At 39.4% G+C, this 16678-nt stretch overlaps 1 protein-coding gene across 4 annotated transcripts in view; it reads left to right on the top strand.

Annotated features, from left to right (window-relative positions):
• Window positions 1–16678, top strand: part of RAB30 (RAB30, member RAS oncogene family) — a 72704-nt gene that overhangs the window by 5237 nt on the left and 50789 nt on the right. Inside the window, exons 2-3 of one of the 4 annotated variants that reach the window (XM_081064417.1) lie at window positions 3029–3259; window positions 3610–3639. The exons of 2 other annotated variants lie outside the window; for them this stretch is intronic. The gene's annotated coding sequence lies outside the window, so the exon portion shown is untranslated. Of the gene's footprint in view, window positions 1–3028; window positions 3260–3609; window positions 3640–16678 lie in introns of those variants that run through there. One more of the 4 variants, XM_081064413.1, reaches the window with a different exon arrangement.

Raw genomic sequence — 16678 nt, 5'->3', positions numbered from 1 at the left:
TTAAAAACAAAAAAGACAAATAATAAAAACACCACAATGTTATAATCACTTATGGAACCATTATCCTGTTTTCTTGGTTGTGGTGAAAATGTGGCCCATTTCCAAATAAAAACATTTCCAAGTATGGAAGAATTTTATATGGACCACAGATAATTTAATTTCAGTTTTTTTCCTATAGGAGTCCAACTATTGAAAACTAGATAGGCCTCTTCAAGATTAATCTCAGGTAGGGTTTCTGAGTTTATCCCTGGAGGATCCTTAGGGTGACCATGAACCTGAGACTCTATGATAAAGTGCGTGTGTGAGTGTTCACACGTGCATGCACATATTTTTATATCGCTGCGTGTGTGTCCTTGGGCAAGTTAGTTAACCTCTTTGAAGATTGTTTCTTTGCCAGATTGTGGTGAGGTTTAAATGAAATAATATATTTTAAATGTCTGGCACTATGCCTGGTATAGCTGGTGCTCATGGTAGCTGTTTTTATGTATTGTTTTAAATATTTTATTTACTGGCTGATGCTTGCTTAGTACCCATAGCTACAAAATGAATAAAAAGATAACAATGTAACTAGATAACTGATGGAATGGAAAGCGCACGACATCACCAATGTAGAATTTTTGCCAGAAATGTTTAACCTCAATTTAATCCGGAGGAAATAATCAGACAAATCCACATTGTGGGACATACTGCAAAACAACTGCCCTGCGATCTTTGAACATGTCAATGTCATGAAAGACAAACAAAACAAAATAAAACAAAATGTATGGGTGATTGGTCTAGATTAAAGAAAAGTAAAGAAAAAAAAAGAAAAGAAAAGTAAAGAACTGTGACAACCAAATGCAACACGTAACCCTTGATTGGATCCTGGACTTTAAAAAAGCAATAAAGGACATCTTGGGGACAATTGGGGAAATTGTAATGGGAGCTGCATATTAGAGTATCAGTAACAATGTTAGTTTTCTTGAATGTGATAGGTATTCCGACTGCTTAACCTGACGTATTGTGGATATTGGTGTCTAGATCAGTTGCTGTTTCTGAATGTCATCTTTAGAGATGTCACCGTAAGGAATGTCACGGCAAAGCTAGAAAACATGAAGGGCTGCTGCAGAAGGTAGTGATTTTCTTGGTCACTGCAAGTATTTAATCAGCCTGTGGGCTGGAATAGCCTTTGTTGGAGATATTGTAAGTGTTCTTTGTGTCCTTTCTAAACATGTTCCTGTTTATTCTATACAGGTGCAAACTTCTACAGCTGGCACTCCATCTAGCTTTGGTATCACTAGAGGTAGTGATGCAGGTGGAGCTGCAACCTAGCTGAAGTGAAGAGGAAAGGGCACATAAATATATACCTTAAATTTGTTTTTTGATTCTAGACTTAAGGTTCATCAAGACTTATTACAGAAACATACAATGAACGATGTAGGAAAAATTCCCCTTAATTCCACCCCACAAAGATGATTGAGATTTTGATGTGTATTCCTTGTCATTTTTCACCCCGCATATATACTAGTGATATGATTATGATACACATTGTTTTGCTTGCTTTCTTTAACTTAATATATTTTGGGCGTTTGTCCCATGTATTTGCATGTTGCTCTAACTTACCCAATTTAATGGCTGTTGGGCAGTGCTGCAGTGAGCATTTGAAAGGATGGTAGATTTGTGGGAATATTTCTGTAGGATACATTCTAGGGGTAGAAATGCTGGCTCAAATGGCACGAACAGTTTTCCTTTAATTGCCCCCTGATTTAAACTCTTATCAACAGTCATTTCTACACACCTTTGCCAAGTCCATTAGCCACTTGAGCTAAACTCACTAAGGGAAGGAAGTTGTGATGGGTGGATAGAAAGTGGACAAAAATGGAATCGCAGAGTTCCCGCTGGTTTTTGTGATGGCTGAAATTAAGGTTGTTATGTAGATAACGTGGAGACCTCTGGAAGAGAGATATAAAATGCATTATCCATGCCTGCAACACAGCATGATGTTTAAAAAGAGAACTGAAACAATAAAGCAGCCAAGAGTTTTCCCCAGAAAATTCTGCATAAAAATTTTATGTTTGAGTTATGGTTAACTTCACTAAAATGCGGACACCATCAACTTGGAGATGAAAATAACCTCTTCTGTTCACTTCCTCTCCATCTCAGTCTCACAACCACAGTAGAAAGAGTAATTTAAACTCCACTTTTTAGATATGTGAAGCAGGTAGTTAAAAGGCCTGATTGTTCATCTTTCTGAATATCTGAATAGAAGCAATCCCAGGGCAGATTTTTGGCATTTTTCTATAGGAAAAGTGTGAGTTTAGGAGTGGCCATTAGTGACTCATTCTGCCCCAGCAGAGACCCCCCCGCTCCCCCCCCCCCCGAAGAAATTGTAAAGGATCATGAGCTGTGAATTATCTCATTCTTTTGTGACCGGGTGGAGCAAACACAAATTTGAATTGTGCTAAGTAGGTAATTTATCTTTTCAAGCTGCAGTTTCATCATCTGTGAAATGGGGATTATTATGAGGCTCAATTGAGACCATATATATATATATATATATATATATATATATATATAGGCTTTGGCAAATTTAGCTGTGCATGAGTATGTGCTGTTGTGAAGGTGCTGCTGCCTCTGACTGAGCCAACTCACATTAATCTTTCCTTTAATTCCAATGGCATTTGTTGCCCAAAAGACATTCTGTCTCGTAATGCCTTATTGTTACTTCTTCAGCCCATATTTGTCAGCATAAACTGAATGCAAGGTCCTGTGCTGAGTGTTCCGATAGGGAAACAAAGGTGGAACCTTCCATGAGTTTTCCTTCTTCCCCGCTTTTGTTCTAGGAGACAAATATCTTTTAAAGAGCGTCTTCAATACAAGATGCCTCACAAAGATGTCTTATGTGGGCTGCCTTATTCTCTCAGTCTACCTAGGTGGTAAATTTTAGCTCAGTTTTTCCATATAAATAAGGAAACAGTTCTTAGTGAGGTTAAGTAACTTGTTTTGTTTCTAAAAGTTACCTAGCTTACATTTTTTTTTTTTTTTGCAGATGGAGGCCCTAGGTAGATTTTCTGGAACTAAAACCACAGTGCTTCTCCAGCTGCTTCCTGTTTTTGCCTTGTCTTCTGATCAAAAGTATAAGCTTCATGAGGGCAGGACTGGCTGGTGGCCTTTACTTCCATGTGGTACATTTTACCCACAGGCATGCAGGAAGAGCTTTCTGTAGATGTACTGAGTTAGCTGAAACTGATGTGAAATGTCATGCACCTACGGGCACCAGGTGGTTTACATGTTTTGATTTTTTCCCCAACTTATTTTTAAAAATTTCAAACATGTAGAAAAATTGCAGAAATGTTGCAGCGAACACGCCATATACCTTCCATCTAGATTCATTTGCTTTTTCTACACACACACACACACACACACACACACACACACACACACACTTTTCCCCCCTAAACTACTTGAAACTCAGTTGCAGACATTGCAACATTTTATCTCTAAGCACTAGAGCATGTATCTCTTAATAACAAGGACATTCTCCAGTGTAACCACAATACTATTACATTGAAACAATATTTTCAGATTTTTCCAGATTGTTCCAATGTTGTTTATAACTCTGTTTTTTAGGACCCAAGATCTAATCAAGGTCTACACAAGGTTAGTTGTGTCTCTTTAGTTTCCTTTAATGTAGCACAGTGCCTTTCTTGTTTTTGTTTTTTTTTATGACTTTGGAATTTTGAAGATTCCAAGTTTGTTGCCTAGTAGACTGTAAAATGGATTTGTCTGATTGTTATCTCATTATTAGACTCAGGTTAAATATTTGTATTAAGAATTTCCCATAGGCAATGTTATTTCCCTCCCCCTGTATCCTATTATGACACCTAATGTCAATTTCTTATATCACTGGTGATGTGAGGTTTGGTCATTTGGATGAGGTGGTGTTGCCAGATCTCTGCATTGTAAAGGCACTCTTTTCTCTTTGTAATTAATAAAATCTGTGGGGTGATCTTCTGAGATTGTTTGGACATCCTGTTCCTCAACAATTTATATCCAATTGTTTTAATATCTATTGATAATCCTAGTCTAGGTCAATTGGTATCTATAAAAGGATGATTTTCTATTTCTTTCCTTCCTTCTGTATTTATTACCTGGCTTTTAAGAAAATTTTTATTGGGGAATATTGGGGAACAGTGTGTTTTTCCAGGACCCATCAGCTCCAAGTCAAATTGTCATTCTCAATCCAGTTGTGGAGGGTGCAGCTCACTGGCCCATGTGGGAATCGAACCAGCAACCCTGGTGCTATGAGCACTCCGCTCCAACCAACTGAGCCAACTGGCCAGCCCCTACCTGGCCTTTTTCTGATAGATTAGCTTTTAGTACCCCTTCTTGCTTTTTTAAAATTTTGTTTTGTTTTATTAGGGTGTTTTGTGGTGTGTGTGTGTGTGTGTGTGTGTGTGTGTGTGTGTGTGTGTTGGTATCACTTGAACTCCTGAGTTCTTCTTTTCCACCCAGTGTGTTATAATCCATTACCAAACTTCTGCCTTTTTTTTCAACCTTATGCTTTATGATACATAAATTGTCCCAAATTTGGCCACAGGGTTTCTGTCTTATGTTCCTTAACCCTTGCAGCATCCTGATAAAGTAGATGGGATTTTACCCACTTTATAATTGAGGAAATTAAGTCCCAGAAAATACAAGTAACTTTCCCAGAATCACTTGGCTAGTTAGCAGATGAGGTCAGAGACAAACCCAGTTCTGACTAAGTCTAAAGTTGTTCCTGCTACTTGTGCTGCTTCCTGGCAGTCCAGGAGCAGAATGTCATCGGATGAAACCAAGTTAAAAACGTTGCATCGTGCTTAGTAATAATAGCAAATGATTGGAAACAACCCTAAGTATGCAACAGTGGGTTAAATAAATGGGTATATTTACAAAAGGGAAAACTATTCAACTACAAACAAGAATTAGGGTGTTCTCCAAGTAATGGTATGGAAAAATCTCCAAGGATATGTTAAGTGAAAGAAGGAAGGTGGCAGGATAGTGCATATTTATGAAAGAAGTGGGGCTAAACATATTTCAATTTGCACAAAGAATCCCTGAAAATATATAAAATAACGAAGTGGTTACTGTTACAGGGTAGTAGGAGTGAGCAGTGTGTGTGTGTGTGTGGTGTGTGTGTATGTGTGTGTGTGTGATTTCTTAAGATTTACTATTGTATATAAGGCTGACTTTTAAAATACCTTTATTGAGATATAATTCACATGTCACATAACTCCCCCATTAAAATGTACAATTCAGTGGTTTTCAGTATGTACACAGAATTGTGCAACCCTCCCCGGAATGAATTTAGAACGTTTTCATCATCCCCAAAAGAAACCCTGTACTCATTAACAGTCATTGGCTATCTCCCTTACCCCAGCACCCATGCCCCAGGCAACTACTAATCTATTTTCTGTATATATATTTGCCTATTACAACCTTTAATATATTAATAAATGGTCCTTTGTGATTGGTTTCTTTCATTCACATAATCTTTTTCAAGATTCATCCATGTTGTAGTATGTATCAGTACTCTATTCCTGTTTTATTACCAAATAATATTTCATTGTACGGATGAAGCATATTTTATTTATTCATTCATCAATTGATGAACATTTGGGTTTTTCTACTTTGTGGCCATTATGAACAATGCTGCTATAAACATTTGCATACAGTTTTCAGTGGACATTTGTTTTTATTTAATTTGTATCTACAGCTAGGAGTTCAATTGCTGGGTCACCTGGTCAATCTCTGTTTGAAGTTTTGAAGAACTGCCAAATTGTTTTCCAAAGCAACCACACCATTTTACACCCCCTCCAGCAATTTCGCCACATCCTTACTAACACTTGTTATTATCTGTGTTTTTTATTGTAACCTTTCTAATGGGTATATCACATTGAGTTTTGAACCCCATGAATGTATTACCAAAGTACTATCTATTCCCAAAATAAAATAAAATTAAAACAAACATTAGAAAGAAATGACAGCTCAAAAAGCAGTTTCAGATAGTCAGCTGAAAGGTCAGGGTGTGGCAAGATGGCCTTGGGTTTGGGTTGACAAGGTTTTCCTTGTTCAGCTGGTGTCCTGATGCATATAGGAGTACATTTCCATCTTCTGCTCTTTTGAACCAGCTAACCTTTCCTCCTCCAGTGCTCTCCCAGGTTCATTGCCCAGAGTGAGTATGTGGGAGAAGCTTGAGTATAAAGTGCTGGCTTGAGGATTTCCTGTACTTTCTTTTTTAATGAAAGTTTATTGGGGTGACAATTGTTAATAAAGTTGCAAGGTTTCAGGTGTACTTAGAAGCAGCTCTAGAGAGAGTGGCTATGATCACGTTACTTCTTAAGACCAGGGAGGTACCATGATTCTATGGGCCCTGATGGCCTCACATTGGTTTGCCTAGTACACATGATGAGGGCATTAGACAAGGCTGCGTTAGCCATTGGTGACTGGTCTAGGAGGCATCGGATGCTTTAGAAGCATCCTAAGAATGGGAGCCTACAAACTGGAGTTTGAATTTGTGTTCTGTCATTTTTAAGCTATGTGATCTTGGGCAAGCCACCACTTCTCTGAGCCTCAGATTCCTCATCTGTAATAGAGAAGCCTAGTCTAAAGAATCTCCTCAAAAGATACATATTAATTACAAAAGAGGAGAGAGGAGCTTTACAGTGGACACAGGTAGCAGACACCATTTTTGCTGAATGATCAAAGTTAATCCCAGTGATGAGACAAATCAGCATCTGAGAAGGACACATCACTTGTGTGACATTCCTGCCCAAAACGCATAACCTGAATCTGATCATGAGGAAATATCAGGTAAACCCAAACTGAGAAACATTCTACGAAATAAATGGACTGTACAAATATTTCTCAAAACGTCAAGGTCACGAAAGACAAAGACTGAGGAATTAGTTCTAGATTAAAGGAGACTAAAGACACAGAACCTAAATACATCACGTGATCCTGAATTGGATTGGACCAGAGAAATTTTTTTTCTTTTGCCATAAAGAACATGACCATGTTTCCCCGAAAATAAGACCTAGCCGGACAATCAGCTCTAATGCGTCTTTTGGAGCAAAAATTAACATAAGACCCAGTCTTATTTTACTATAAATAAGTCTTATAGTAAAATAAGACTGGGTCTATAATATAATGTAATATAATATAATATAATATAATATAATACTGTGTCTATAATATTAAGACCAGGTCTCATATTAATTTTTGCTCCAAAAGACACATTAGAGCTGATTGTCTGGCTAGGTCTTATTTTCAGGGAAACAAGGTATTTGGTCAACTGGCAAAATTTAAATAAGGGTTGAGGTAAGGGTATAGTGTAATACCAATATTAATTTTCTGATTTTGATCATCATGCTGTAAAAATATAAGAGCATGTCCTTATTTTAAAGGAACTACTAAGTATTTAGTATTATTTATTTACAGAGAGAGACTACTTACAGAGAGAGAGAGAGAGAGAGAGAGACTGATAAAGCCAATGTGGTAAAATATTAACATTTAGGAATCTGGGTGAAGTGTATATGTAAATTCCTAGTAATTTTCTTACATTCTTTTTGGTAAGTCTGAAGTTAATTCAAAACAAAAAGGTGAGAAAGGAGGGTGGGGAGAGGACAATACCTGGGAAGTAGGGTTGCTGTGAGGATGAGACAGGCCCTGTGTCCAGTCTCAGCATGGCGTCTGTACCTGGTGAGCTCTGGAGTGCACATGACCATCCTGGTGGGCCGGGCAGCGGGCGCTCTTAGCCGTGGTTTGGGAGCCCAGTTACAACCGATGCATGCTCTATGGTAACAGTATTATTCTGAATCCAACATTGGGAATCATGGTCTGACAAAGAATTTATTCCTTTATTTGTAAATTCATTTAATTCTAAAGTCTTACAAATACACACACACACACACATCTCAAATCACATTTAGATATCCATGTAACAAATCATCTCAGTAGAGCATTAAATTTACACGAAGTCATGATTGTCCTGGGAAAATTAGAGGTTATGGTCACTTAGGGCCATATTTGGGTCAGTATTAGCATTCAGGCAACTTCCTTTTACCTTTTCTTTTTCTTCCCTTCCCTCTCCTCTACCACACAACCAAGTGTCTGATTTTTGTTTCAGTGTACCATTTTAATTAGCCATGTCAAATGTTAGTTGTTCTGGCAGACAACAGAAATTTGAATAAGCTTTTTCTTCTGATACTTAAGAATTCTACTTCCTAAGAGTTAACTTTGGGAGGAATGTTTCTGGTCTGGAAAATTTGGATAGCAACCTCAAAAGGAATTCATGTCCTCGAGGGGAACTGAGAATGGGGTGGGGAGCTCAATTTCCTTTGAGACAGATTGAAATAAATATTTCTGTCTGAAATAGTAATAAAAATCTATTTATTTCTTTCATCTTTTTGCTAAGAGCTTTAAAACATGAATGATCAAATTCAAAATACATTTAGCCCAGGCATTAAAAAAAACTTCAAGTAATCCTGATTAAAAAACATTTATGAGATCTTGAACAGGCTGCTTTGCTGAGTGAGGTGATCCTTAGTATAACATTGAGGTCTGTCCTTTTGAAGTGACATTGCCAACTACTGGAGCTGGAACTCTATAGCTCCAGATTCCACATTCGGTGATACCAAGGTGGAGTCATTATTCCTGTTCTGGTAGTATCTGTTTTGACTGTTACTTGTCCTAAATTGTTTGGTCTCAGAATACTGCATGCTCTTGGCTTTTGAAGGTATCATGGCCAGGAAGCTAAATGGCCTGTTTACATGTGCAATTAGTTACTTTTGTTAACATAACTTTATAATAATATTGGCAAACAGGTTTTGAGTTTATGTTGTGCCAAGAGCTGTGCTAACTGCTTTACATAAGTTATACCACTTAACTGTGGCAAAAAAAAAAAAAGAAAGAAAGAAAAGAAAACCCATGAGAAAACTGAAACTCTGAGGGTTTAAATACCGGGTATGAGATCCTATGATTAGTAAGAGGCGGATCTAGGGCCGGAAATCAAGACTGTCTTACTGCAAAACCTGTGCTTTTCTGCCATTTTTCAATTTGTATGGAAGATGATTACTTTTTCAGCTCATATCTTATTTACTTGATAAGTATTTATTGAGTCTCCGTCACCTGTCAGGCACCTTGAGAACTACAGAGATGATTGAGACCTAGTCTCTGTCATGAAGAAATTCACACTCAAGTAGAAGAGATAAAACAGATATACCCCTGTACACCCATGTTCACAGCGGCATTAGTCACACTAGCTAAAAGGTGGAAGCAACCCAAGTGTCCATCAACAGATAAATGGGTAAGCAAAATGTGGTATGTACATGAAGTGGAATGTTATTCCATCTTGAAAAGGAAGGAAATTCTGATACACGCTACAACATAGATGAACCTTGAAGACATTATGCTAATAAATGAGATACAAATGGGCAAATATCGTATAATTCCTCTTAGTGAAGTACCTAGAGTAGTCAAACTCATAGAAACAGGAAGTAAAATGGTGGTTGCCAGGGGCTGGGGGGAAGGAGCAATCAGGGAGTTGTTAGAGAGTTTCAGTTTCACTAAATGTAAAAGTTCTGGAGATTACATAACAATGTGAATATATTTAACATTACTGAACTGTGCACCTAAAAATAGTTATGTGTATTTTACCACAATTAAAAAAAAAACCCCAAACAGATATTCCCCTCTATTATGTGATGGAAAGTAATTAGTGAGACAGGAAGAACGGATGAAGTCATAGGGATTAGAGATGGCTTCCTAGACTGGGTAGATCTGGCTGGGCAATGCGGTAGAAGATGGGTAAGATTTGTGTGGCAATAGGAAGGCGGGAAGGGCAACCCGGGTGAAGGGAACAGTGAGCAAAGTGTAGAGGCTACTTGGTGCTGCTTTAAGATCCATTTCTGGCAAGGAACAGATCTCCAAGTACATGGTTCTATAATTAATGGGTGTCCCAGCCACCTTCCACGTGGGCAGACTTAAATGCAAAGTCTAAGCCAAGTTCTAGAGGTCGCGGTATGCTGGACAGGGACTTATTCATGATTCATTCAGTAAATATTTATTTAGCACATAGTGCTAGTGCTATGCTAGGCACTTTATGTATGTTGGCAGATGTAATACCCACAACTCTGAAGTTGTTAATAGTCCCAATTAGCAGATGTAGAAACTGTGACTCAGAGAAGAAGTAATTTGCCCAAAGTCACATGACTGATATAGATCGCAGGAGCAAGACTTTGCTGTTGAGTCCACAGTGTGTCCTCCATGCTACACTGCCTCCCCTTGGAGGTGAGTGAGAAGTGATGTCTGCCTTTGAACTCAGAGTCAAATTGGCATGTAACTGCCACCACTTGTCGTCTTCTTGCTGCTTTTGAGGCTACCTTGGTTGAGTTATCTTACAGCTCTGAGGCTTCTTCCTTATCTGTGAAATGAAGACCTTGTATTAGAGCAGATTATAATGTTTCCCCCAGATCTAAAAACCCTGTTCATCTATCTATCTATCCATCCATCCATCCATCCATCCATCCACCCACCCAACACTAATTTAGTATCTATTACATACCAGGTACTGTGGTGGTAGGTACTGCTAACTGAGATTTTGCAGAACACAGTTCTTGCCTGAAAGGAGATGGTAGGCTAGTGAAGGAGACGTAACATAGACATTATTGTACAATATGGTTCTGGTGCTGGTAGTGGTATGTACAGAAGATTAGAGCATAGAGGAGGGGCACCTGAGCCTGTCTTGGATAAGAGGATGTCAAGAGGAAATGATCCCAAAGCCCAGGAAAAAGAGAAGATCACAAAAGCCTCATCCTTCCTTTTGTCCCTGTGGTCATAAGCACACTACATATTAATTAGATTTAGTAAAGCTTTGGTGAACTCAGAACTCTTTTTTATTTTAAGTCTTATGGAAAGTTTGCTTGAATTTGACCATTGTCAAGTACAGCTATTTGCAAAATATCTATTAGGTTTGGATTCTCTTTTACATGGAGAAAGCTTGTAAGGTCAAAGAAAGACCTGAGAGTTCCTTCCTTCCCTCCCTCCCTTCCTCCCTGTCTTCCTCCTTCTCCTTCTTTCTATCTCTTTCTCCCTTTTTTTCTCTCTCTCTCCCTTTTTTTGTCCCTTCCTTCCTTCCTTCCTTCCTTCCTTCCTTCCTTCCTTCCTTCCTCCCTCCCTCCCTCCCTCCCTCCCTCCCTCCCTCTCTCTCTCTCTCTCTCTCTCTCTCTCTCTCTCTCAAAGAGAATTTAAGAATCATGAAGAAGACTATTAAGAGGCCCTAGAGCCAAGAGTTATCTGAGATATTCATAACAAAAGTCACAAATGCTTGTATTTCAAATAGGCAAGTGAAATGGTCAAGATATTGGATAATATATGTGATTTCCCCAAGATTACTAAGGACCAGAGAATTACTAAGAATTAGAATGTATAAGTATTAGAATTCCAATACTAAGGAATTAAAATGAGGGTTGAGGGGGAAAAGTTAGGAGCTAACATTTATTGAGGAGCTACTATGTATCAGGAACCTTTACATTCATAATTTTGTTTTATCCTTCCTACAATCCTATAAAGTAGGTGGTCTTATCCTTTACAGACATAGAAACCGAAACCCAAGGAGGTCATGACTTGCTTAAGGTCACAGCTAACCAGAGACTGAGCAGTGGTTCAAGCACAGGTCTTTGAAATCAAGGTCTTTGTCCCTTACACTACCCCAGGCTTCTTCAGGATCCTGGATTTTCTATTTCTGGAGGAACTGCACTGGGATACAGGGCCTCCCTCTCATCCTTGGAACCCAGGAAGTAGTTGGAGAGGCCAGCTCTTCATGTTTTCCACTGTGTTAAAGGACAGCTCTCCCAATTTCCTGCGTCTTCCTTCTGATTTGGTGGATCACCATCTACCAGGGATAAATGGCTCTTACCAAAATGTTCTCCCCTGCCCCCTTTTTGCCTTTCACAGGTAGTATACAAGTGTTTGATTTTGGCAATTTGTCTCCTAGAAATGGCTCATGAAAATCATCTGAGAATGCTGATTGAGACCAGCTAAGTTTATGTAGTTGATCCCCTCTCCCTCCCCAACAAATGGTAACTTCAGCTCATTTGCCCTAGCGTCTATCTTTGGGGTCCTGAGAGACCTTGTCTTCTGGCTCTTAGAAGCCTCCAACTATAAGATTCTGACAAAATCATGTGGAGTCTCAGCATTTTTAACCGGTGCCTCAGGCTCCCTCCTCTTCTCTCAAGGCCTTACTGTGGGCATAAGCTATGGTGTCTTGTCAGGAAGTGTTTTCCCAGCTGGTTTTGGAGGCAGGCCAGGCATCTATCCCAGGCCTTTTAATCCTCAGGAGAGTTCCCACATATGGCTGCATGAAACAGAAAACACTAACCTCCAACATGGGTTGAGGAATTATGATACTGGGAAAAAGTCTCCTCCAGTCAGGCCTCTTCTCTGCTCTGGTATTCCATAGTTCAGGCTACAGCAACATGAACAGAGGATCTGGAGTTCGGAGATTGGAGCTCAAGCCTTGGCACAAGTCACATATCCTGAGGCCGTGAGCACTTGACCTGTCTAAGCCTGTTCTCTGTAAATGAAGGACCGGTGACAATCCCAGCTTCCCAACTGTTGTTCTGAGGGTCAAATAAATGACTCTGTGTTATTACTTACTCAATATATAGTATAACAGTGCTTTATAAGAAGCCTGTAGAATGTATTACAGATGTCAGTGCTTGTTATAAAAACAATTTTGGCTCAATGAGAGACATTTCTGGAAACTGAACAGGATGTGTGTTCTGTCATCACCGGCCTCCAGTTCCTGGCGGGTTTTTTCATTGCTCAAGAAGGCACTGATGGCATCATTCTCTGGTTTATTTTTGTAATCTTTTCATTTATTGTCTTATAAATACTCCCAGGAGCTTTGGCGATTCTTTAATATTTATCTTTGAAAACTCTGGTCAGGATTGCACACTTAATACCCAGAGCTTTTACCCCAGAGTAATTATTTGAATTCTTGGAGCTGTTTGTCGATCCATTTCCCAATAAATCCTGAGACAGCAGAGCTGGGTACGTATGAAATTTATCTTGCTTGGTAGGATTCTGTATGTCTGAGAACTCCTGCGGGTACCTGATAGTAGGTAAACCCTAAGGCAAGGCTACTGCAACTTAGTACATGCTTGTGGTAATGAAATGAGAATGAGAGCTATAAGTGGTTTATGAGTTTAGAGCCAGTAGCCCTTGGAAACTGAAAAGAGTCTTTTGTGTTTGTCATTAGTTTGTTGAAATTATTACTCTGTTTTGAGAAATTTTCTAGGTGTTCCCTTGGGGATTGTTGCTTACTTCTGTCTGCTTGCCACTTCATATTGTTGCAGTTCATTCTGCTTAATTGTGTTCTTCAGAACTCTTTAAGTTGTAAATAAAAGAAACTCAATTCAAACTAAGTTGGGCAAAGAGGGAATTTATGGGAAGAATACTATGGTATCTCATGGAACCATAGGAAGGATGGGTGCAGCTGGAACCAGGAGATATTAGAACAGGTAATTGCCCTAACAACCCCCAAATTTCAATGCTTACCACAAAATTTATTTCTTGTTTGTACAGCAATTCAACATGGTGTTTCCTGGTTAGGCCCCTTTCTATGTTTCAGGGACCCAGCCTCCTTCTGTCTGTGGATTCCTTCTCCTCTGGGTTTCTCAAAGTTCTCTCCTTCCAACTTGCAGATGGAGAAGGAGATTGAAGGATCTCATGTGGGAAGTTCTCATGGGCCAGGTCTGGAAGCGTCTTATATCACTTCTGTGCTCATTCCATCAATTACTACTCAGTACATGACTCCACATAACAGTAAAGGAGGCTGAGATAATATGACCTGTTTGCCCAGGAAGAAGAAGAAATAGATTTGGTAAGCAGGTAGATAATTCGAGCTAAACAGAGACTCAAATTATGTCAAGATTCTGTCGCTTGCCTTTGCTTCTCTTCTACATGGCAGGGAGCATGGCCACAGACCTTCCTTGAGCTCTAACCATCACTGTTAACAGCCGAGAAAAACTGACGTACACTCTCACTGACTCCAGGTAAAAATTCTCAAAGAGTAATGATTGGCTCAGTTTGAGTCATGTGACCACTCTTGAACCAATCGGTGGTGGGCAGAAGGGCAGGGTGGTTTAGCATAGACTTGGCCACTGAAAGTTCCACTTGGGCTGCTCTTAGAGGAGGCAGAATCATTGAGAGACAAATAGCCACTTCATTTACCAACCACTAAAAAGGCCTAACCTCTCTTTGTGTTTCTACTCTTGTGGAAAATTCAGTGCAATTGTGCAATTATCTTTCCAACCCTTCTTACCATAGCTACATCAAACAATTGTATTTCACTGAACTGATGATACCATCATTTCTAACGTGTATAGCTATTCCATAGAACACTGAGGAAGAAAGAGAAAATAAGGTTCTAAATAAACTATGACAAAATGCCAAGATGCCATCCATTTTAAATGAATCCTAATTTCCAAGCTGTAAAAATGTAAAAGAAAATGTTTTTAGAATTGATAAAAGATGACATTTATTAGTCCACAATCAAGCTCTGTACTTGCATGCCTTAGTATCACTGCTCTTTTGTTTCTTTAATCCACCCATCAATTCAGAAAATGTTTATAGGCCAGGTAACAATGAATAAGACAGATGCAGGTTCTATCCTCTTAATGCTTACTGCCTCTCCCCCTTTGCCATTCTGGTGTTATGAAGTACCTGCTGTGTGCCAGGAAGTCTATTGGGCACTGAGGACTCAAGAAAGAATATGATAGGTTCCTGTCCTCAAGGGACTTATAGCCTGGGGTAGTAGAAGCAGTAGGGTGTGGGGAGATAATCATCTAAACAAATGAGTAAACAGGGCATCTCAGGATCTGTTATTAAAGTCTTTATATGGCCCCCAAACTAGAGGAAATGGTCCATTCTGCTTTAAGGAGTGAGAAAGTTTGTGCCGTGTTTACTAAGCTGATTATACACTTAAAAGAATAAACAGTGGTCTGTATTGAGTATTAATATACAGTTTTCCTATACTTGATAGTAATAAGTAGGACAGCATGTTCTCCAATGCCTATTTGGATCACCTCGAACTTCCTATTAAACTTCACATTCAAAAGGCACATGTGAGGCTCTTCTTTGTGCAAATATTAATGAATAGTCTGTGAAGCCTTTTACAGAGACAAAGGCCCTGGATGCCAGTTTTATCTTATGGTGGAGGCAGTCAGCACTTCTGTCATTAGTCACCTAGACTCCTTCTAGAAATTCTTTTTCGCCGTTTGATGACGTTTTGGGCCCCAGTAGATGCTCTGGATCACATGCTTCAGCAGGAGAGAAGCAGGAGCAGCCAAGAAGGGCTGCTGCAGGCATTCAGGGCCATGCTGGGTCCCCGAAGCAGGTGGAATTTGGAGAAAATGTGGGTGAGGCTATTTGGACCAGGGATCAGAGAAGAGCCATCAGAGAGTCCCATAATCCAACTATGAATATGTGTCTCAAAGTGCTAGATCCTTATCTTGCAAGCAAAGATGCTAGCTAAGATTAAACCCATTTTTATTGGTTGAAAAACACATGAAAACAAGACTCTGGGAAATAAAGTGTTTTTTTTTTGTTGTTTTTTTTTTTTTTTTTTTTGAGGCTTCTACAGAGGTCAGCAAGGGGCCTGTCTCTTCTGGCTGTTAGAAAAAGCTTACCTAATGAATCAGGAAGGCAATCCAAACTTTATTCTTCTCTGCTTTATGAAAAGCCTGGAAGTGAGCATGGAGATATACAGGATTTTTTTTTTTTTAACTTTCTAGATCAGTGTGTCTGGAGCATGGTGATTGGGGTGGGGATGGGGAGTGAGATGTGTGAATCCACCTCATCATTGGGTATGGGGGGCCTTCAGACCTCTCTGGTCATCTGAGAGGAAAGAGAGCTCCACGTAGCTTCTTTCAAGGAAAGTGGAGAGGGCAGAATCTCTAGACTGACTTTGCAATTTGTAAGGACAGTCTGACGGAGTATGAGGTTGGGGTGTGCTGTACTTGTACTGGAGATGTTCAATTGAGGGACGGCAGAAAATCAACTGCAACCCCCTTGAGGAGAACTCCTTGTAGGCATACAGAAAGAGGTAGAGCACAGGGAAGAAAAAAAGAAAAGAAACCCATCCCTTGAAATCAGCCAAAGGTATATCCCCAGGAATGATTTATGGGTGTACAGAGAAGGAGCATTACAAGAATAATTGCAGGCTGTTTATTTTGGGAAAGTATGTGTAGTGAGAGTGGAAGCAGGGAGCTTTATGCTCTCTTTTACCTTGTTCCAACTTCCATTAGCGTTAATAGGATCATATATTCTAGGCTTTCATTGGCTTGCTGCCCTGACATAAATGTTTGAATTCCTTGTTTTGGTATTATATATTCTTAACAACAGAGGGAAAGAGAAACAGAATGTTGCATGCTAAATTATTCTATATGCCTTATTGTGGATGGGATTTATTCCCTTGGGTCTATCGCTATTAAGATGATCTGTTCAAATGATCTGTGTTTCTGATAGCTACTTTCTAGATAGCTTTATAATTTGCCCTAGGGATTTGTTCAGGGGGTGGCCAAATGCATTTTTTATTTTGTGGAACAAGGTAAGTCTTAATCCTGGTTATCTGAGCTCTGGGCTGGTACAGGGGCCC

The sequence above is a fragment of the Rhinolophus hipposideros genome (genome assembly GCF_964194185.1).
Source record: "Rhinolophus hipposideros genome assembly, chromosome: 10".
NCBI classification, from domain to species: domain Eukaryota; kingdom Metazoa; phylum Chordata; class Mammalia; order Chiroptera; family Rhinolophidae; genus Rhinolophus; species Rhinolophus hipposideros.
The sequence above is the reverse complement of the archived record's forward strand: the minus strand, read 5'-3'. Positions and strand labels throughout refer to the sequence as shown.